The sequence below is a fragment of the Pelodiscus sinensis genome, chromosome 17 (genome assembly GCF_049634645.1).
Source record: "Pelodiscus sinensis isolate JC-2024 chromosome 17, ASM4963464v1, whole genome shotgun sequence".
Classification (NCBI taxonomy): Eukaryota; Metazoa; Chordata; order Testudines; family Trionychidae; genus Pelodiscus; species Pelodiscus sinensis.
The window spans coordinates 39,639,997-39,662,702 of record NC_134727.1 but is presented as its reverse complement, the minus strand read 5'-3'; the positions used below and the strand labels follow the sequence as shown (position 1 = coordinate 39,662,702).

General features: G+C 47.9%; 1 long non-coding RNA gene across 2 annotated transcripts in view; it reads left to right on the top strand.

The window, feature by feature from the left end:
• LOC142818755 (uncharacterized) overlaps window positions 1–22,008 on the top strand; it is a 36,001-nt gene extending 13,993 nt beyond the window's left edge. The window contains exons 2-4 of one of the 2 annotated variants that reach the window (XR_012896411.1): window positions 13,037–13,218; window positions 14,581–14,720; window positions 18,332–22,008. This is a non-coding gene — a long non-coding RNA (uncharacterized LOC142818755). Of the gene's footprint in view, window positions 1–13,036; window positions 13,219–14,580; window positions 16,431–18,331 lie in introns of those variants that run through there. The other variant, XR_012896410.1, reaches the window with a different exon arrangement.
• The last annotated feature ends 698 nt before the right edge of the window (window positions 22,009–22,706 follow it).

Below are 22,706 nucleotides of genomic sequence, written 5' to 3'. Positions count from 1 at the left end.
AAGAGAGCAGAAGAGAATACCAGAACCACTACGCCCTGGTGTACCCTAGGGCTTTATTTCGAAATAACCCCCCTTCGGTCAAATTAACAAGCAGAGCGTTCACACGACCGCTCCCGTTATTGCAAAATCACAGGCCGCTTATTTCGAAATCTGGACTCCTGCTTTCCTCGGGCAGTAATGCTAATTTTGAAAGAGTTATTTCGAAATAGCGATAACGTGGACACTCCGGTGCCACTATGTCAAAATAACAACTCCCCAGAGGCATTCGAACTAATTACTCCTCAGAGTGCTTTGTGGGGCACAGGAGCGCGCCCACGTTAACAGAGCCTGCCTCGGACTCGTGTCGCCGTAGTGAGGACACGCTATTTCAATGTTGTTATTAAATCAATTTTAGTTATTTCAAAATAGTTTCCTAGTGTAAACATGCCCTGAGAAGGCGCCGCTTCTGGCTAGGAGTTCTGCCTTGCTCTGGGGAAAAGATTGCGGCAAGCAGAAAGCAACAGCTAAGGGGCTCTGAGGTCTTTTATTTTTTTCTTTCCTGGATATTTTCCCCCTTCCCTGAAAACCTCCCTGCTTGTAATGTGTCGTTCACACCCAGCTTTGGGTGTTTAAACCATTTAGGGGAGCCAGTGGGAGGGGGTTGATATCTTTAGAGCAGCCTGTACTCGTCAGGGCTAACGACAGGTCATGACGATGGCAGGAACACTGTGCTTAAGGCAACAAACTGGGCGCCGTGGTACATTTAAGCTGAGACTGAGAGTCCAGAATTCCTGGACATCGTAAAGAATCTATTATCCTTGTGGTCACTTGCAGCAATGCTGGTTTCATTACCGCCTGTCTTCCTCCACTGAGGCTGAGAGAATAAATATTAAATATGGAACTTTTCCTGGATTCAAGTCACAGAAGGCAAACAGGGAAACAGTTCTCCAGTAATGTGCACTCGGAGTCCCCTAGAGTAGGTGGGGGAAGATTAAAAAAAAATAAGATCATTAGTTCTGTCGGCTTGGCCATAAGGGTTCGGTTTTCAGTTGAGCAATAATTCTCTCGTCAAGGTGGGCAATATTTAAGCAATCATCCCTAGAAAATTGGTCATTACCACTGCTGGCTAATAACCGATGTGTTAGTTAATAGCCCAAGGTGAGTCCAAGGGCAGGAAATGCTCTAGCAAGCCGCTTGCTGACAGCAGTTTTAACAGCTTTCAAGGGCAACGTTGCTATTATAAACCATGTTCATTGATTTATAACAATGCTAATATGCCTTATAAGAGAGCGGGCGCAGTGTTATGGAAAAATCCATCATTGCCCGCTGCTTTGCCACTGATTGTCCGCCACTCCCAAGCCTGACGTGGGTACCAGATGGTTCTGTACCGCTCAGACTGAGATACTCCAGGAGGGGACATGAGGAAGGGTGACCGCATGCCCTGGTTTTCTATGGAGAGTCCCAATATTTGGGCTTTCTCTTATATCAGAGCCTCTGTGACAGGGTGTGCATATCCTACACTCCACCAGGAAGTGCCCTGTGGGCAGAGGAAGTCCCACCCCCCCCAGCCACACTGGGCATGCTCCAAGTGCTGGAGAAGTATAAAAGGGAGTGGCTCAGCTCAATCTGTGCTGGATGCTAGAGGACAAGGACCTGCAAGAGCGCCAGAGGCAGCCGAGCCAGAGACCTGGAGGAAAGGAGACAGAGACCCAAGAGACAGCATTGAGCTACCAGAGCTGCAGGAGCCTCAGGGGGAGGCTGGTGCTGTGGAACCGGAGGATCTGGAGACCACATGGAGCACCCAACCCTGGATCTGGTAGGAAGTGGCTGGGGGGGGGGGGGCGAGTACCTCCCGCCTGAGTGAGCTCAGCGTGTTGCGGCGGGATTCCCTGCTGAGTGAGTGGCGGATCATGCCCCCACTGACAGGGCCCTGGGTCATGGCCCAGTGGAATAGGGTGGGCCCAGGCCCCCTACCGAGGCTGCTGCCCCAAGCCCCTGAGACTTTAGCCATTAGGCTGTGTTGCCCTGAACTCCAGGGCTTTGCTATTGACTCTTACTGACTCTAGCCATTAGGCTGTGCTGCCCTGAATCAGGGCTACGTTATAGACTGTGGCCATTGGGCTGTGCTGCTTCAGGACGGGACATACTTACAACATGACCCTCACTAGCTGGTCACCCTAGTAGGAGGAGGCCAAAAAAGGAAGGAAGGTATCCAACAAGGCGCAAACATCTACTTCCTCTCCAAAATGCCAGTTCCCTGGCCCAGCTGGCCTTGTGTCCTGCTTTCCACAGGCTCCCACTTCTCTGTGCCATCCAAAGAGCCACTTGCTGCTGGACTGTGCCACGCCAGCTCCTTCGCAGGGCTCCTGGTGCTACTCCTCTCCGGGAGGTAAGGCATCGCGCCGGCAGCTTGGTCATGTGATCTACTAGTCAGCATCTGGAACAATGCCTGAGGGCAGAGGCCACCCACACGCCGCGCACCCGGGGCAGGGGCCACCCATGCACCATGTGCCAGGGGCGGGGCCGGCCCAGATCATTCAGCTGGCGCACATAAATGCCCCGGCGGGCGCCATAGTGCCCGTGGACACCGCGTTGGGGATCACTGCGCTAGAGGGTCCCAGGCCTGCCCACTCCACTAGGTCCTAGCCCAGGGTCCTGTCAGTGGTGGAGCGGACCACCGCTAGCTTGGTGGGGAATCCACCTAAAACACGCCAAGCCCCAGGCTACTTCCTACCAGCATCTTGCAGGTAATTCTGTCTCTCCCACCAGACTAGGTGCCTCGTCTGCAGGCTCTCGGCCGACTAGCCTCCGTGGCTTGGTTCATCGGTGGTGCCACCTCAGGAGCTCCGACAACACCTTCTCTGGCGGCAATCATCCCAGACTGAACCGCTCCACAGGCCTTGATAGCTGGAGCAAGCCCAGGCGGGCTGTGGGGGCCGGGTCTTCTCAGCCAGATGAGCCAGGTTAATCCTCTCTGCCCCAGCACAGCATTAATACACCCTGTCACGTAAGTCCCACAAGGCCTATGCAGAGGGGTAAATTCGATGGCATGCCATGCCAGTCTTAGTAAGGCATGGAGCGATTCATATGCATGCCTGAGGCCATGTAAAATGGTATCTTCCATGAGGCATGACATTTCATGGGCAGTGTGTGTGAGGCCATGCTGGGTGGAGAACGCCATTTTGTAGGACAAACGGCACCATGGAAGATGCCATTTTGTAGTGCAAAAAGGCCTCCTCCATGGTGCCAGACAGAATCATCCCACTAGTTGGACAATGCACAGCCACGTGACAACCCATTGGATGAATTTCACCCTCCATCCTTATCCAGACACAACTCCTGTCAAAGCCATTGTGAGGATGAAAAAAGAACTGCGTGAGGATTTCAGGGCCTGGCCCAGCTTTAAGAGACACCACAAACGTGTTCCTAGGAATCACAGAGATTCAAACTATGACACATTCCAAAGCCGGGCCTACCCACCCGAACCAATAAAGAATATCACTTAACAGGAACAAGTCACCAAGACCAGATGGCATTCACCCAAGAGTTGTGAAAGAACTCAAATGGGAAATTGCGGAACTATTCACTGTGGTTTGTAACCTGTCCTTTAAATCAGCTTTCGTACCTAATGACTGTAAGATAGCTAAGGTGACACCAATATTTAAAAAGGCCTCTAGAGGTGATCCTGGCAAGTCTAACATCAGTATCGGGCAAATTCGTTGAAACTATAGTAAACTATAGTAAAAAATAAGATTGTCAGACACATAGATGATCATAATTTGTTGGGCAAAGGTCAACAGGAGTGGCTCTAGACTAGCTGCCAGCAACCGGCACCCTAGGTGAACCATGCAATGAGCACCCTCACCTCCAAACCCCTCAACGATATTGCGCCACCATTTGGCGCCCCATTTAACTTGGCGCCCTAGGCAACCGTCTAGTTCACCTATATGAACGGGCCGCCCCGAAGGTCAACATGGTTTCTGTAAAGGGAAATCATGTCTTACTAATCTATTACAGTGATAGAAATGTAGCCGTGTTAGTCTGGGGTAGCTGAAGCAAAATGCAGGACAATGTAGCACTTTAAAGACTAACTTAAAAGTCTTTAAAGTGCTACATTGTCCTGCATTTTGCTTAATCTATTACAGTTCTTTGAAGGACTCATATCATGTCTTACTAATCTATTACAGTCAACAAACATGTGGACAAGGGGGATCCCGTAGATATAGTATACTTAGATTTCCAGAAAGCATTTGATAAGGTGACTCACCAAAGGCTCTTAAGTAAGTTGTTGTGGGATAAGAGGGACGGTCCTTTCATGGATTGATAATTGGTTAAAATACAGGAAACAAAGGGTAGGAATAAATGGTCAGTTTTCAGAGTGGAGAGAGGTAACTAGTGGGGTCTATCCTGGGACCAATCCTATTCAACTTATTTATAAATGATCTAGAAAAAGGGGTAAGCAGTGAGGTGGCAAAATTTGCAGACGATACCAAACTGCTCAAGTTAAGGCCACAGCAGACTGTGAAGAGCTTCAAAAAGATCTCACCAAACTCAGTGATTAGGCAACAAAATGGCAAATGAAATTTAATATTGATAAACATAAAGTAATGCACATTGGAAAAAATAATCCCAACTATCCATACAAAATAATGGGGACTAATTTAGCTACAGAAAGATCCTGAAGTCGCTGTGGAGAGTTCTCTGAAAACATCCACTCGGTGTGCAGCAGCAGTCAGAAAAGCTAATAGAATGTTAGGAATCATTTAAAAAGGGATAGAGAATAAAACAGAAAATATCTTATTGCCTCTCTATAAAACCATGGTACGCCCACATCTTGAATACTGCGTCCAGATGTGATTGCCTCATCTCAAAAAAGATATATTGGCCTTGGAAAAGGTTCAGAAAAGGGCAACAAAAATTATTCGGGGTTTGGAACGGGTCCCATGTGAAGAGAGATTAAAAAGACTTGGATTTTTCAGCTTAGAAAAGAGGAGACTAAGGGGGGGATAGGATAGAGGTCTCTAAAATCATGACTGGTATGGAAAAAGTGAATAAGGAAAAGTTATTTACTTATTCCCACACTATGAGAACTAGATCACCAAATGAAATTAATAGGCAGCGGGTTTAAAACAAACAAAAGGAAGTTTTTCTTCACTCAACATACAGTCAATCTCTGGAACTCCTTGCCAGAGGATATGGTGAAGGCTAGGACTTTAACAGAGTTCAAAAGAGAGCTCGATAGTTTCATGGAGATTAGGTTCATCAATGGCTATTAGCCAGGCTGGATAGGAATGGGGTCCCTAGGTTCTGTTTCTCTGGAGGTGGGTGACAGGGGAGGGATCACATGATGATTACCTGATGTGTTCCCTCCCTCTGGGGCATCTGGCATTGGCCACTGTCGGCAGAATGGACTGTTGGTCTGACCCAGTCTGGCCATTCTTATGTTCTTATGTTATGTTGAATGCAATTACAGTGCTCTGACAAGTAAGGAAGACCAATTGGAAACAAATTCGGTCTATGGATCCAAGCTAGCACCTCGGCAAACATTTAATGCTCCCCTCCTCCACCCCCTCCCTCCCCCATCCCAGTCTTTCCCACAGAACGGTTTGAGGGGAAAAAGAAAAATGACAACGAATTAACTCAAAGTTTGTGGTTTTATTGGTTCTCCTAGAATGTTTTGCTGTGCCAGAAATTAATTTATGGACAATAGCAAGCATGGGATCACAATGAACTTCATGTGAAGAAAAAAAAACCCACCTCAAGAATGTTCTAGTTGGCAAGAAAAAGCCCCGGTGTCATTCTGAATGCCAAAAAAGGAGGGTAAATCTTTCATACCAGCTTTGGAAATCATTAGATTTTTGCCAAATGTGAGACAATGTCACATTGTCTTCCCAAACATTTTTTTCCTGTTTATTCCACTGTTACCCTAAGCTCACACTGTCCAGGAATTTTAGTGTATTATGGCCACTGGTATAATGTCACTTTCTTTTTCCGCATTTTTCTTTTGAAAGGCAATTGCTGTGTGTTATTCATCCCTGTGTCTCTTTGAAAGAGATCATTGCTTATGTGTATCATCAAACGATGCACCGTATTAGCATCATCTGTTTCAGGGTTTGTTATTAGAATGTTGTAGGGTCCGGAAATGGCGCTGCAGTTTTTGGCACGGAAAATAAAAGTTATTTTTATTTGGCATGTTTGTCATGATCTTTTGCGGCCAAGTTCCTCCTTTAATGGCTTCAGAACAAGAATCTTTGGGGTCCAAATCAGAAGGAATCATTTTCCATAGGGGAATGAAATATGAACGAATTCTGCCATGAGGTAAGCTGGTAAAACTCCCTGGAAATCATTTACGCCAGAGTTGATTTTAGCACTGCACAGCCAAAGAGGAATGAATTTACCAAGAACTCATTTTTAGGGATTTCAAGTTTAGTTAAAACCTATCAATTCCAATTGGTCATATATTCCTACTGCAGAAACCCGCACCAACATTAGCAACCCAGTTGGGTCTCAGCAGTCGGGTTGGTGACATTGATATCCATGGGATGGGACTGTTCTGTCAATCCGAGACATCCAGACACACATCCAGAGGAACATCTGGCAGGGTGTTGACACAAGTTGTTGGCGCATAGTTGAGGTGCGCCCCCTGCTGTGCCTAACATCTCTGAGGATATGTCTACACTACAAAGTTAATTCAAACTAACAGCCATTAGTTCGAATTAACTTTTATAGGGGCTACACATACAAACCGCTAGTTCAAATTTAAATCGAACTAGCGGAGTGCTTAATTCGAACTAGGTAAACCTCATTCTATGAGGAGTAATGCCTAGTTCGAATTAAGTAGTTCGAATTAGTGCTGTAGTGTAGACATACCCTGAGCTTATGATGTTGCTAGACAAAAGACTTCAGAATCCAAGACCTAAGTTCACTTGAAAACTCAAAAAGAACAGGAAAATTACAGGTATGATCTGATTATCTGGTGTCCAGATCCTCTGGAGATGAGTGAATTGAAGCCTTATTGATTAGATAAATAGATTAAATCATTTGTTGTTTTCTTGGAAAGTATCATCTCTCTGTTCTCCTAAGAGACTGAGAGTCTAGACTCCTGCTACTGATCCCAACCATTGAATTCATGTGTGATGTGACTCCTGTATGCCTCAGTTTACCCACCTATAAAATTGATGATATAAAGCCTCAGATGCAAAGTGATTCTTAATTAACCAATGTTTGCCAACTGCTTCAATAGCCCCAGATCAAATGTTAGAATTGCCTGAAATGGAATTTCTTCCGTAAGTTGCAGCTGATCCAATAAATGAAAGATAGATACTACTTTAATGACCAATTTGACTTAAATCCTGTAAGAAGATGCACGCAATTAAATCCTGCCCCTCCCCCCCCAGTCAATGGCAAACCTTAGATTGACTTCAACTGGGTCACAAGCTCACTCATGACCTTCAATGCCACTAGAAATCCCAACATTTCAAAACTTAGTTTCATCCAAAATAAAGACAAAAAGTCAAAATTGAAAAATTTTGCATGTGAAAATTGCTTTGACCTTAGAGAAACAATTTGTTTCAAATGTATCATTTCCACTTTTACTTTGTAGCACAACACACTTTGGTCAAATCAGAATTTTCCAGTGGAAACCCCTGTTGCAATTTTCTACCCGCTTGAGTGGACATATCTCCAGGATGTGACATTTAGTTTCATGTAAATGAATCCACTCTCCGTGGGTGGTTCCCCATCTGTGACTCCAAGGTTTTTACTGATCTGTAGCGGAAAATGTGTGTTGTGTTTGGATGAGCAATGAAGGGCCCGCTTGGATTTTCTCAACAATACTCAATTTTTCTTAAAACAAAGACATGCTCTGAGAAAGCCAGAGGGGTTGGATACATATCTCACTCTCTGGGATAAACCAGCACTATTTCCGTTATATGTGTGATGCACAGTTTAGAGCAAGCCAAACTCCTCTGCCAGTGAGAGGCACTGTAACGTGCCAGACAAACATGAACCAACGAACACCAGTGAAATCGATGATGTTACACCAGTGATGGATTTAGCTCTCTGGTATTTTAGCTAAGGCACTAGAACAGATTTGGGGGAGGGCGATGCTGACCTGCATCCCCCTTACTCCTTCTGTGTCCCTGACCGCCCTATAGTGGGGAGGCCGGCAAGTGGGACCCCACACATGGGGTGCACAGCCAGAACCCTGGGGCCAGCAGCAGAGTCCCCAGGTGCAGAGCAGGTGGCCAGGAGGGACCTTGGGGCCTACAGTTGAGTCCCAGGGGATGGTGGCTGAGCAGGTTCACAGGCTGGCAATGGAGTTTGGGCAGCTGATGGCCTAAGATGCCCAAAATCTGGGGGGTGTTGCATGGGTGTGGGATGTAGCGGTGCAGGGGGTGCTGCATGTATAATTCATTCTATACTAACAGGGCTGCAATGTAATGTACAGCGATCATGTGCAATAAGTTACACCATCTAAAACCAAAGCACTGTAAAGCCGCCAGCTCACATCTTCCAAGAAGACTAAGAAATAATCTGCCTCTTCGTGCTTCTATTGGCTTTTATCAGAGTTCTATCTATGCCGTATGTTTGCCCGATATAAACCTACTTCAAACCGCTAGCCATCCGCGACAGTGTTGTACCCCTAAAAATGCGTCGTCATAGATTCATAGATGTGAAGGCCAAGAAGGGACTTTTAATACGTGAAAGGATTCTTTGAATCCAAGTCTGCTTTGCTATCTCTTAAAGAAAGTTAATCACAACTGGAACTGGTTTAGAAGTGACAAATTTTGTAAGTGCTTGTCTACAAATGCTAGAAGTGCTTTGCATTAAAGGAAAATATTGATATAACAGATATTACAGAAACTTGGCGGCAAGCTGATAATCAATGGGCCATGGTAATTCTAGGGTACAAAATATTTAGGGGTGACAGAGTAGGTCATGTCGGTGAGGGGAGGGGCACTACATGTAAAAGAAAGCATAGAGTCAAGTAGAATAAAAATCTTAAAAGCATCAAACTGCCCCACAGATTCTCAACAGGTAGAAATGTCTAGAATAATAAGAGAATAGCAGTAGGTGACACATCTGAGGAACTGTCCCAGAGTCAGGAGATTTTGGAATTAATTGATAAATGAAACTGTAATAAATCAGGATCAGATTATATCCCCTCCCTCCCCCGCCCCTCCCTCGGCCCAGAGTTCTGAAGGAAGTGAAATGTGAAATTGTAGAACTACGAACTGGGTATGTAACCAATCGCTTACATCAGATGGATGGTGGATAGCTAATGTAAATGCTGATTTTTAAAAATGCCTTCAAAGGTGATCCTGGCAATTACAGGCCTATAAACCTAATCTGATATCAGTACCAGGCCAATTGATTGAAACTATAGTAAAGAACACAATTACCAGACACGCAGATAAACATGATGGCTATGTCTACACTGCACCCGTTTGGCGCAAGAAATATGCAAATGAGGCAAAGTGTGGAATATCGCCGTGCCTCATTTGCATAGTTAATGAGGCTCCATTTTTGCACAAGAGGCTTTTCCTCAAAAAGGAGCCATCTACACGGCTCCTTTTTGCGCAAAAACCCCTTCTTGCGCAAGAGCCATTCTTCCGCATTTTTTTCCAGGAAAAACGGCTCTTGCGCAAAAGCCTCTTGCGCAAAAATGGAGCCTCATTAATTATGCAAATGAGACATGGCAATAGTCCACACTTCATCTCATTTGCATATTTCTTGCGCCAAACAGGCGCAGTGTAGACATAGCTGACGTGTTGGGGAAGAGTCAGCATAACACGGCTTGTGTAAAGAGAAATCATGCTTCACCAATCTACTAGAATTTTTTAGGGTACAAACAAGCATGATCCAGTGGATATAGCACATGCGGATTTACAGAGAACCTTCGACAACTTCGCTCACCAAAGGCTCTTAGGGAAAGCAAGCTATCATCATGGCAGAAAAGGGACTGTGTCCTCTCATAGATCAGCAACTCACTAAAAGACAGGAAACAAAGAGTAGGAAGAAATGGTCAGTTTTCACCATGGGGAAAGATAAACAGCAAGGTCCTCCAAGGATCCATCCTAGGATCTTATATTCAGTATATTCTTAAATGATCTGGAAAAAAGATGACTTGGGAGTGGCCAAATGTGCAGATGTTACAAAATTACTCAAGATAGTTAAGGTGAAAGGTGACTGAGAGAAGCTACAAAGGGATCTCGCCAAACACTATGGATCTGCTAAATATTTGAGAGAGTTTGTGTGTCCATCTGTCTGTCTGTTTCTTCAAGAATTCCTCCTCAACAGTTAGCTCTAGGACCACCAAGTTCAGTATCCAGCTTTCGCTCGTCATAACTTAAAGCAAGGCGAGAGTTTGGCTGTGCCAGGAAAATGGGATGTGCTTGGAATGAGACTGCATCCCATAAAGCCATACAGAGAAGAGACAGAATCACCAAGCAGATGAAAGGGCTGTCTGGGGGCACCCACCTGCCATCCAGGAGTGCCCCATTCCCAAGCCCTATCACACACACCCCGATGCCCATTAGGGAGGGTGGAAGGCACTGAAATGCCCCCTGATTCATATGGGAACATTGCTGGCTGTTCCCCTCATCAGGGAGCGAGGGGAAAGTGCAGAGTTTGCTGCATTCCTCACTCTGGATGGGGGGTGCAGGGGACAGATGAACCTGGACCTGCCCCAGCCGGGGGACATGCCCCCTCCCTTGGCTGTGCCCACTGGAGCTGCATCCGCCATGGTGCTTCTCACCTGGCCCCAAGCGGCAGTGGTGAGAGGGGGCTGGGGTTGTTTATTTCGAAATAACAGAATGGCTGTGTAGACACTCCCGTTGTTATCTCGGAATAACAGTGCAGTGTAGACGCATCCTAATAGGCCTCCTCTGGAATCACAGTGCAAGTTGCCTTCCCCAGCCCCACCACAATCTGAACAGGCACTCTGGCGAGTCAGGAGTGGCCAGAGGGCTGTATTAGGGCCATGGGCAAGACGCAGCCCGCAGGTGACAGCAGGGAGATCGCCCTGAGCTGCAGGCCAAGCACCAGACATAGGGGGCATGGCGCTCTTACAGAAAGGGCTTGGCCAAGAAGGGCTGTGACAACTCCCTTTGCAAGGGGGAGAGACGATAGCCCTGCACGCCAGGGAGCAAGGGACTGAGCAGCTTCCAAGGGAAATGGGGGGGGCACCATGCTGGGGGGGGGGGCGCCAAAATGCCAGTTTGCCCAGGATGCCATTTTCCCTAAGGCCAGCCCTGGTTATGAACCTCACTTTTTTGTCAATCCACTTTGAAGGGTCTGTCCACCAGGGAGACATCTTTGTGCTTGCTCCATAGGATGGCATCCAAATCTTCCAGACGTGGTCAATAGGTTGATGACCTGTCCATGAGGATGGGTTAAAAAAAAAGCCAGATTTCAAACTCCACAAAGGCCGAGCTATGGAGATGCAGCTCATGAATCAAAATTAGGTTTCAAACCATCAAACTTTGCAATAACGGTGCGGACGAATGCTCACAAAGCCGGGGGGGGGGGGTTAATGAATAAACAGTGCTGTTAAGACTTCCTCCAGTGGAGGGAAATGACAGAGGAGGTTGACCATATTGTTTCTAAGAGGTGCATTTGACTGGAGTCCTTATTGGAAAAGAAAAGAAAAGAAAAGAAAAGAAAAGAAAAGAAAAGAAAAGAAAAGAAAAGAAAAGAAAAGAAAAGAAAAGAAAAGAAAAGAAAAGAAAAGAAAAGAAAAGAAAAGAAAAGTTACTATCTGAACCCAAATAATGACTGACAACATTACCTAATGCCTTTCACTTAAAGATTAGATAGATAGATAGATAGATAGATAGATAGATAGATAGATAGATAGATAGATAGATAGATAGATAGATAGATAGATCGATCGATCGATCGATCGATCGATCGATCGATCCCTGGGTAATATATGAAAATCATTTTTACTTGTATTTTATATCATCCAATGGCCTATATATATAAATATGAATCACAAGATGCATTTATTATCGTGAATATTTACTTTCTATCCTCCCTTTACTGTGTAGCTTTGTGTTTGCTCAATTGTGCCATAGCTTTGGTTGTATCAGCTTGTGCCTTTGATACTGTATACACATGTGGGACACCACTAAATGCTTTGCTCAGTTACATTCTGTACAACACTTAGCACAACTGTCGAGTGCCTTGTAACAGGACATAATAATCCTGGAGGAGCTGGAGAGAATACCACGGTGGAGAACTTAGCCTGTGCCTGGAAGGCTTTATCAGACACAGCTAAGCAAGTCAGGAGTGTGAGATAAGGAACCATGGGAGTAACAGTCAATAATTTTAAGCTGCAACATGCTGTTCTCTTGAATCACACCCTTCCATTTCATTTCTACAGCACTGCCAACTTCTAGCATTCAAAAATGCAGGATTCAGGCTCCCAAAGCATTTAAAAATCATGAGGCTTCAAAAAAAAAAAGGCGGGGGGGGGGATTCTTTTTTATGGACAACTCTTAGAGCTAGACGCTTTAGTTGTAGTGAAAAGTGAAATTCTTCTTCCCGTGACTCTCAGAGCTGGGGCTGTAAGAAAGATGTCCAGTTTCACAAAACTCGTGCTTAGCTCTTGCAGACAGGCAGCACTGTTATGGTCTGTGCAGGATTTCAGTGGAGAAACTTTTCACTTTCTCAGCCAACACAGAATCCTTACTGTTATTTTCCAAGGCATTACTTTGGGCCAACCAGTCTCTCAAATTTTAACCTAATTCAGACCCTGACACTGCTAGGTGCTAAAGCATATGCCTGACTTTGAGTTGTCCCATTCACTTTAATGAGACTACTCCTGTGCTTACCGTTAATACTCACCAAAGGGGCAGATCAGAACTTACTAAACCCTTAAACCAAAATCCATTGGGCCCCGTTTTGCTATCACTTGCGCCATCGGATGTTTTTACATGTTCCATTATTTAAGAACACTGAGATGACCACCCAGGACATAAGACTCTTGATCTGAAACACTAGCTGTGTTATGCCAAAAGTAGATACTCAGTGTATTGCTTTTTACTTTCAGTCCTCGAAGTCCAGAAATGGAAGAGAAAATGCAGTTGCCAAAGCCGAAGAAACAAACTGAACTGCTTTTAATTTCAGATAGTTCAATACAATTATTTGTTAGCGCCATGGAGGAGTACTGGAGCAATCCTGCTTTACCCAGATGAATTTCCCATGACAAATGATATTGGCTCATCGTTTGCGGTAATGATTGAATTCCAGTATGTTCCTTTCTCTAACACAAGGGGAGGGCTGCAAAGACTTCTTGTTTTCCTTGGGACATTTGTTTCCAATTCTGCAAGCGCTGCGAATCGGGTTATTTTTGTAGCGACGTTATGAAAGCACTGCATTTTATGCTCCATGTTAGAGTTAATTATAAATCACTCACAGTGCACGGCCCACAACAAAGTTCTCAGACCCAGAAACTGAATCATTTGTGATCAGTGTTCTCCGGCCCCTGCGCTTGCTCTCTCTCTCTCTCTCTGTCAGTTGCTCTTGGGGGAAGGGAGGGGGCGTTATTTTAAGATGTTTTTATTGGCTTTGAAATATAAAGTGTCAGTTCCAAGGTCTTTTTTTCCCAGAGCAAGATAAACTCCTTTGGGCCATACATCATGGGCTTTTGCATTGCTTGACAGGACCTCACATCTGAATGCCTTTGCAATACCATATCTGATGACTTATGGGAGGCTTGTAGTTTTTCAGGGGGGGCGTAGCATGAAAAGCCCCTTTCAGTAGCTTTGGGCTTAGTCCCAGGCTTGATTCTTTAACACTTTCAATAACAACATTTCTTCCTTTAAAAAACAATACATGCCTGTAACTGGCTGCCTCCCTGTTTACTTAGGTTGTGGTTTCATGTCTCTTAGAGAGTTGCTTTGTTTTGTTGCTGCGTTGTTGTTTTACATTAACAGCTTAGCTCTTGTGTGGATTTCATATTCGTTCGAGGGTCAGGCATGTTCCATAAAGCAGATTAAGGCAGAAAATTCAGGTCAGAGGATCACAACAAGTTCTGGTACCGGAAATTTAAGACTCCTCTCCCACTAACATATTTAATGTCAGGTTTGATTTGAAAGCACGGTGCTTACAAGTGTAGAGAATTTAATCAAGTTTCCTCTTTTACTGAAAAGGATGAAAATCCAGCTTTTTTTTAAAATAAACTGCCTGGTTTTTATCTGTGACTGTCACAGTATTGTTTCCTTTCTAGGAGCTGAGTGCCTGTCAGTGACAGTAAGAAGGGATTGCCTTTGCAAACAAATCATTATTAACTCAATTAGGCACCAGTTCAGTAAGGCACTTAAGCACATGCTTAAGTCCAGCCATACTCAAGACATGCTTCACTTGAACGGGGTGCTTAAGTCTCAGTGAATTCAATGGAACATTCAAAAATCACGAGCTTGGCTTAAAAATCATTGGATTTGGGGGGGAAATGTTTTGGATTGTGTGGTTTTTTTCTCTGCAATCATAAAGGCCAGAAACGGAGTTGCTTTATACATGAAAACTTAACTTCAGTGGGCTTAACTTTAAGCAATGTTTACATGCTGTCCTGAATAAACACACTTTCCTCCACAGAGAACTTAACTCATCGGATCAGCTTATTGCAATACAATCTCCTCTTTAAGGAAGCTCTTTGCAAGACCCGTGAAATATACTTGTCAGAGGAACATGGATGCCATGGTATAACGAAACATTTGTAATGGACATCAGCAGAGGTAGGGTCAGAGACCAGAAATATTACAGACGTTACAGTCCCCAGTGGTGGCAGGGAAGGAACTCACCTGCTTGATACAGATAGTAGCTGGGAATAATTTACAAATCTGGTCACTATCGCCTTTGAAATAAAGGCATTCAATGCAGAATGCAAATAACAAAGCAAAACACAGAGCTATAAATGGCACACGAGGCTTGCCTGTGATTGTGAAAGTAAGTCCTAGTGCTGGAGTAAGGTGAAGAAAGACTCAGAAGACAAGTCTATTTTGCAGCCATGCTGGCACTAAAGAAATTTCTTTCTGGGAAACAACCCCCTCCCATCAAATGGAGTGGATGATATAGGGGCTCAATTAACTCCAGACACAAACCAGTGTCGCTCCAGCATGGAACATCCTGCTTTTTCTCTCCTGGAATTGCAGCCACCTATGGTGTTTTGGGAACTGAGCTGAGACTCAGAAGACTTGGATTCAGTTCTCCCCTCGGCCACCATCCCGCTGGCAGAGCTTGGGCAAGTCCCTTCTCCTCCCAGTGCCTCAGTTTCTCCTCCCTACAATGAGGATAACCACACCGGTCTCCTCTGCAAGGTGGGTTGAGATCTAACGAAGGAAAGTGCTGTGTGGGAGCCAGGTATGATTATCATTGTCCATGATCCCACCTGGCACGGGAAAAAGTACTAATGACAATAAATCTGGTTAGCCCAACTTCTGAGTCTTTTCCTCGCCTCTCCATAAGCCTCGGGCTTCCCGTATTTTTTTAAAAAATCACCCCGAGAGTCCGTTGATATGAGTAGATGTAACCCACGCACCTAATGTGGTTCACTGGCCTATGGAGTGGCACTTAGACCACTTACAGCAAGAGTTAAGAACAAGGGAGCTCTGCAGCCTAAAGCGAGAGCCAGCTGGCTTTCTAGCTCAAGCTGTAGATGGTGCTTGGTCCTGCCGGGAGGGCCGGGGACTGGACTGGCTGACCCGTGAGGTCCCTTCCAGTTCCAGTGTTCTATGAGTCTATGATTTATCCAGCTGGGAAGGGATAAGAAATCAAACCTCTTAGAAAGGAAGCTGTAAAGCCGTGTTCTCAAAGCCAGCCCACAAGACACATTGCCAGCCCAGCTGTGGGCGTTGGAAGAGGCAGGCCCCCAGGGGTGCTGGAAGCCTGTGTATTCTACGGCAGAACAGAGAAAGGGGAAATAGCTAAGTCAGTTTCCCCCTTCCTGCCCCTACAGAACATGACCCCATGACACCTATGCAAGCACATGCTGGTTAGCCACACATGACGCATGCACACGCCTCGCCTCCCTTGCCCGCCTTGCACAAACATGTGACATTCACGTGTGTCACATGCTCAGGCACGCACACACGTGTCGTCAGAACGGTAGGGTCCCCAATCAGAGCGCATTGCTCCCCGGAGCAGAAGCCTCCAGCGGGTGGGAGATAAAGCCGCGCATCTCAGCGGGGCGTGGTGGGAGGTCTCCTGCATGTAGCGGCTGCTCTGGATGCTTAGAAACCGGACCAGGAACAGAGCAGCAGAGGGTCAGCACCACGCTGGCGCCATCCCATGGCAGACACTGCTCAGAATTGCAAGGCAGCAGCAGCAATAGGGGAGCAAAGGGACCAGTGGCCGGCCCCGCACCAGACAAGCTTTCCAGTGTCGCTGATGTGGCTTTTCCTTCTACGTAATGGAAACCTGAACTGTCCCCGGAGAGTTGGACTGCACCAAAGCCTATGACTCAGTCTCAGCGGGACCTGGGGGCAAGGTGTGGTTGGCGTGGCTCTGCGGCCCTGGAACGGGTAGAGCCTCTGGAGGAAGGGGCGGGGCTTCAGGAGGAAGGGGTGGGGTTTAAGGGGAAGGGATGGTGCTTTGGGAGGAAGGGGTGGGGCTTCAAGGGAAGGGGTGGTGCCTTGGGAGGAAGGGGTGGGGCTTCAGAGGAAGGGGTGGTGCCTTGGGAGGAAGGGGTGGGACTTCAGGGGCAGGGGTGGTGCCTTGTGAGGAAGGGGTGGGGCTTCAGGGGAAGAAGTGGTGCCTTGGGAGGAAGGAGCAGGGCCTTGGGAAGAAGGGGTGGAGTTTGGGAGAAAGAGGTGGGGCTTTGGGGGAAGAGGCGGAGCCGAGGGCAGTCAGCCTTTAGCACCTCCCAGAACACAGCGTTGGGCCCTCCTCCCCAGCCCTTATCACAGCACAGAGTGACGATGGCCAAAAGCTCCAGGCCCCTTTGCAAGTGCCCCCTTTAGCCACCCAGTCGGCAGGCCCGTTCAGCAGCCCTGTGGCTAAGCCGCCCGCAACACAGCTCAGGAAGGATGGCGCAAAAGGGGCCACCCCAGTGCACGGCACAAGGCCGACCTGCTTCACACCAGCTGCCTGGGAACCCAAGGGACTAACAACAGCCCGGGCCTCACCCCTTCGTTTGGCTCCGTCCCAGCAGCGCAGCCTGGCCCCCAACCCAGTGTAACAGGCTCGGCGCAGGCTGCAACGTCAGGCGGGGCTTCTGCATGGCCAGGCAGAGCTCGTACGCGCTGCCTCTTCCCAGTGCCCGCATGGGGGCTACAAGTGAGAGCCAGGATGTCCCTGCATTAGGCTGGGGCCTGTCTGTATAACGATTGCAGCCAGGGTCAGTTATAGGGATGGAAAATCCCAGTTAATCAATTCACCGATTAAGTGGGATCCCAGCTGCAGGATGGGGGGAGGGGGGCAGCTTCTGCTCCTGCCCACTCTCACACTTGCCTCCCCCCACATTTAGGGTGGCTGCTGCTGGCCCCACTCTTGGATTCCTAGGCTCCTGGTCCCGGCCCTCCCATCTGGGGCGGGGCGGGGGGGGGGCTCCCAAGCCCTGCAGGGCTGCAGCAGGCTGGGGATGGGGGGCTGCTCCCGAGTGCCGGTTAACCTGTACCCAGTAAGCATCAGCAGTTAAGGGTTCACATCCCTACACAGTTCCCCTCCGGCTTCTCTAACACAGCACGGGGGGGGGGGCTGCCCACGACAGCGGCAGGAGCCGAGTAATGCACAAGGGAGTGGTAAGAGCTGCAGTCTTTTCAGGTCAGCTGCACCTGGCCCTGCGTGTTAAACAAACATCACGTTCATCTTAAACACAGAGAGAGGCCCCCCCAGACCCCAGCTCCCTCACAGAGCGGGGCACAAAAACTAAAGGCAGCTGAGTCCTGGGATGGTTCGGAGCCAGTTCGTAAGTCCAGAGTCCACACAGCACGAGCTGAGCTGATCTCTAGCCACACCCCGCTCGGCATGTGTAAAGAGCACGCCTGCCCTGTGTAAATAGCTGCAGGGGCTCAGAGAGAAGGATTCATTTATCAGCGGCTCCTGTATTCACACACAGTAACAGCCCCATGACCCCAGGTGAGAATCGCAGACGAGATTACATGCTTAATTGCCTCGCACTGTATCCGATTCCTTGAACGTCGCCAAATCTTTGGAAATATCCAAGGCGGCTCTTCATTGGTAGGTAGCGGCTGGCGTATGAAAATCTCCCTGAGCTCCCTCATTGTTAGGGTTGCCAGATGGTTTCAACAAAAATACCGGACACGCTTGCTATGACATCACAATCGACATTGCATCGTATTTAGAAAATCACGGACATTTCTATTTTCTCAATTTGTTTCCCGAACAGAAAGCTCAAATACTGGACTGTCTGGTTCAAAACAGGACACCTGGCAACCGTACACATTGTAATGGTGTTAGCTCCATGAAAGCGCCTTGCCACTGCGTCTCCTTTCGGGCAGCTGGCCCTGTTTCTGGCTTACGGCGCGACAGCTGCTCTGTGACCCTGGCTCCATTATTAGCCGGCGAACCCAGAAGGGGAGATGCAAGCCACACACAGGCCTTGAGTCTGATGACAACGCAGCACCCCAATTCAGCCTGGGTGAGCAGTCTGTCTCAGTGGCCTGCTCCATTTTCCCTGGGGAGCACAGGGCTTTTTTTCTTCCACCTGGAGGGCCTCACGCTGTCGGTTCGAGCCTGGGCCTTGTTTTTCAGGAAAGGGCGAATCAGGTAGGGTGGCCAGATAGTTTCACACAAAATACCAACACCGGACACCTGACAACCCTAGAATCATGTGATGCATCTCTGGAGCCTCCGACTGGCTGAGCCTGGCCCTTGTGATCGGAAGGGCCAACCCAGATCAGTGGAATTCATTGCGATTGTTTTCACAACACAAGAAGTTGTGTGTTAGCCGAGACTCGGGCGCAAATAGAAGAGTCACAACATGCCCCTGGATTGGCTTGGCTGATTCTGGCTGCGGCCCAGCATGCCATTAGCTCCGATACATCCCCCGCTCACAGGCTGCTTTGCATCTGGCTCACATAACCTGCTTCTGAAACGTCAGCGAGATCTGAGTTCTGGTTTTGCAGCAGACAGGAGATCTTATCTCTGTCTCTCCCTGCCAGACGCCTGTCCGCACCCCGGCCGATCCCCACCATGGGAGCAAGAGCTGGCTCACGATCATTCTTTTATAGTTTGGTTCACAGAACCGTCCCAATACAATGACAGCAGGCTGTTTCCCTGGGAGTAGGGGGCTGGCATCTTATCAGGACAGAAGCAAGATCCTGCTTGCGGGAAAGTGACCAAACAAGGCTCCCCTGACAGCAAGCAAGCAGAAACTTGTTGTACCCAAACCACGGCAGGGCCCCTCTGACCACAAGAACACTGGGTTTGTCCTCTTCCGAATCTGCCAGCTATAGCGATTGCGTGCCCACATTTGCGCAGCCTTTTGAAAGCAACACTTGGAAGGGCTTGCTCATCTGCCATAAATATCACTAGCACAGTCTAAAGCAGCGTTTCGTAAAGCGTGTTCCGCTGCACACCGGTGTGCAATGAGGCAGTCGGAGGTGTGCCGCAGAGAGAACAGAATTCAAAATGGCCACCCTTAAAGGGCCAAGCCTCCTTTTTTTTTTTTTTTCCTCTCAATAACTTTGCCTGGGAGCTTTTTGTTTTCTCATCAAAAAAATTCGTGGTGTTCCCCATAAAAGAAAAAAATAGTTTAGTGTTCCTTGGTCTTAAAAAGTTTAAGAAACACGGGTCTAAAGGGACCACATACAAAGGGAAGGTCACTGCTGTTATCAGAATTATCTATGCCGGGGTGGGGAACCTAAGGCCTGGGGGCTGGATGTGGCCTCTGGATTGCCTGGATCCAGAGCCTGAGGCTCAGGGTTCCCCCTAGCATTGGGGAGCCTGTGCTGGTGCTCTAGCGCCCATCCCCCCCACCCCCACCCCACACACACACAGACACACATTCCTCCCAGTGGGGCTGGAACAGACAAAATCTATTAGCCTAGGCCCCTCTAGGCTCTGGCATGGGGAGGGGGGAGGAAGTAGGGAGAGTCTTTCTCTTTCTCAGTCTGGGGCCACATCAGTGAGGGGTTTTTTGTTTTGTTTTAAACTCATAGACTCATAGACTTTAAGGTCAGAAGGGACCATTATGATCATCTAGTCTGACCCCCTGCACAGTGCAGGCCACAGAATCTCACCCACCCACACCTGGAATAATCCTCTCACCTAGATCTCAGATATTGAAGCCTTCAAATAGTTTAAAGACCCCAAAATGCAGAGAATCCTCCAGCTGTGATCTGTGCCCCATGCTACAGAGCAGTGGTCCTCAACCGTTAGATGCTCCCGGGCGCCCGGGGGTGGGGCCACTCACACGCCGGGCGTCCGGGGGGTGGCGCCACTCACACGCCGCGCGCCAGGGGCGGGGCTGGCCCAGGTTGTCGGCGGGCGCACACAAATGCCCCGGCAGGCGCAATGGCGCCCGCGGGCACCGCGTTGGGGACCACAGCTACAGAGGAAGGCGAAAAACCTCCAAGGCCTCTGCCAATCTACCCTGGAGGAAAATTCCTTCCCGACCCCAAATATGGCGATCAGCTAAACCCTGAGCATGTGGGCAAGACTCACCAGCCAGACACCCAGAAGGTTCTCTATAGTAACTCCTATCATCCCTCCATTGACCTATTTCCCACTGATAATGAATGGTCAATTAGTTACCATGTTATCTCATCAAACCATCCCATGGTTTGTTTTGTTTTGTTTCGCTTCTCACTTGTGCGTGGCCCCCGACTGATTTTTCTGTGGGTCAGCGGCCCCCTGACCTCAAAAAGTTTCCTCGTCTAAGCATTCTTGCTCATATCACAGCAACACACCAGTAAAGCCAAATATATAACAGGGCCTCTGAAACAACAATCACAACATTTGCTAGGACACCGTTCCCCGAGCACAAAATCCCGTTATAGGGGAGATTTGCGCAGGCACAAAGGGCAATCAGATGCTCTGCTCCCATCTGTGTCTTTGAAAATCTCACCTCTCTAGACAAAATTCCCATTTACATGCACAATGCCTTGCTCATGCATGAAAAGAGAGGGCCTTGGAGTATGCAGACTAGCGTTGGGTCACATTTTTCCAACAAATCGTTTATTCAATAAGACGTGACGTTTCAGTTGACCTGAAAGTTTACTATTGGCAATATTTGACACAAAACGCTTTGGTCATTAAGAAAATGGCCAAAAGAGAAGATGGAGGTAGATGTGCTGTATTTGTCACCATGGCAACCACCATCCTATTATAATCCTTGGCACATGCTTAGGGCATTCACCCCTAGAATGTGAAACCTGAGGTTCAAACATTGGCTTGCGAACAGTCCTGAAATGGGATTTTTCAAATTAAAATATTCCCCTACATTTTCAAATTCACTTAAATCTGAAATGATTTTTTTTCCAGACCTGCCACCAAACAGACAAATCAGTTATTTGTTCCGCTCTAAAGCCAACAGCTGTGTTCCCAGACCGCACGGGTACAGTCTGAGGGATCAATCCAGCGGGGTTTGATTTATCATGTCTAGTATAGACACGATAAATCAACTGCTGAGCACTCTCCCATCAACTGTGGTACTCCACCAAGATGAGAAGTGTAAGCAGAGTTGATGGGAGAGCATCAGCAGTTGACTTACCATGGTAAGCAGACGTAAGTACGTCGACTTCAGCTACATTATTTGTGTATTTCCTGAGAGACCTCTGTGAAAATGTAGCCCATCATGAATACACATTTATCACAGGGATTATCACAAGGCCTCCAAGATTTTACCCTAAAGCCCCGTGGGACAGCCGGCAAGTTCGATTTTATTTCATGTGGCATTAATCACAAGATAACTGTGAAATTGCTGCCTGAAATCCTGCCGCTAGAAGACCCTTCGTCTGGCAAGAAGAAAGTACATTCTTCGGGGAAGAGGACAGAAGCAATCAGTTAAAGGTTGGTTCTTTGTCCAGGCTCAGGGCTTTCCTGTTCTCCTGCCACAAGTGTGTCGGCTCTGTTAAGTGCAATAAACAAACGAGTGCATGGCAGAGCGGGGTGTCGAGCTGCAGCACGCCAGTAAAGCCAGCCACTGCCTGAGTGGCTTTGCTTGTCGGATGCGTTAGTGCAATTATTCCACTAGATGTCAGAGCCGGGCTCAGAGCGGCCAGGCAGGGCCCAAGCACCCCCTAGACTCTGCAATACTGAGCGGGGAACCTGATCTCACACGTGGGCTGTGTAGCACAGGAGAAAGATCGGGGGGGGGGTCATTTTGAGGGGGTGCCGCTCTGCTTTTCTTACGCAAGGCAAGAGATTTGCTCTGTTTAGCTGAGGAAAGGGACGCCCAATGAGCTTTAATGTCTGCCGTCTGCACTGGCTGCGGGTGAAGCTAAGGGCTCTACTCAAGCGCTTGCTGATAGCCCACCGACCCTTTCATAATTTGGGTCTCAGACAAGTCTTTGCCCGCCTCCCGCCCCGCCTCCCGCTCTCAGGCCAGGCTTATGCTACAGCAGCGGTGGGCAACTTGCGGCCTATTAGGCTGCTATGCGTGTGCAGGCCCAGTGATGGGGATGAGGAGGGCCAAAAGGGGCAGTGGCCCCAGGGCCCGGAGATTCAAAGGGGCCCACAACTCCTGGCCACGGCCACTGTACTAAGGCAGAAGAGGTGGCCGGAGGCCAGGGCCAGCGGAAGCACTGAGTGTTAGTGCA